Source organism: Triticum dicoccoides, chromosome 3B, assembly GCF_002162155.2.
Source record: "Triticum dicoccoides isolate Atlit2015 ecotype Zavitan chromosome 3B, WEW_v2.0, whole genome shotgun sequence".
Taxonomy (NCBI): Eukaryota; Viridiplantae; Streptophyta; class Magnoliopsida; order Poales; family Poaceae; genus Triticum; species Triticum dicoccoides.
This window is the reverse complement of record NC_041385.1, coordinates 865,333,384-865,333,913: the sequence shown is the minus strand read 5'-3', so window position 1 is coordinate 865,333,913 and position 530 is coordinate 865,333,384.

Here is a 530-nt window from a genome sequence, read left to right as displayed (position 1 = left end):
CCCGACGTCGCCAGCCGTCGCCCCTGCCCCGAGCCCGCCGTCCCCATCGCCGCCCCCGAGCCCGCTGTCCTCGTCGCCCCTGCCCCGCGCGGCCCCGAGCCCGTCGTCGCCCCTGCACCGCGCCGCCTCGACGCCGATGTGAGCGTTTTTTTATTTTTGTTAGATTTTTTTAGATTCTTTTTGTAGTTCATAGATTTTTTTTGTTAGGTTAGATGTGTAGTAATTTAGATATGTAGTTCATAGATTTTTTTGTTAGATTAGATTTTTTTGTTAGATTACATGTGTAGTAATTAATTTGTTCATATTATGTTAGATTTTTTTTCTGTTAATAGATTTTTTTTGGTGATATTATTATTGAATATGCATGTTTGGTGATATTATTGTTAATAGATTTTTTTTGGTGATATTTAGATTGTGTAATTAATTTTGTTCATAGAATTTTAATGACTTTTTTGTTCATAGTATTTAGAAAAAGGAAAAAAATAAGAAGTAGTTTATATATAGTTGTACTAGCTAGTTGATTTAATAAA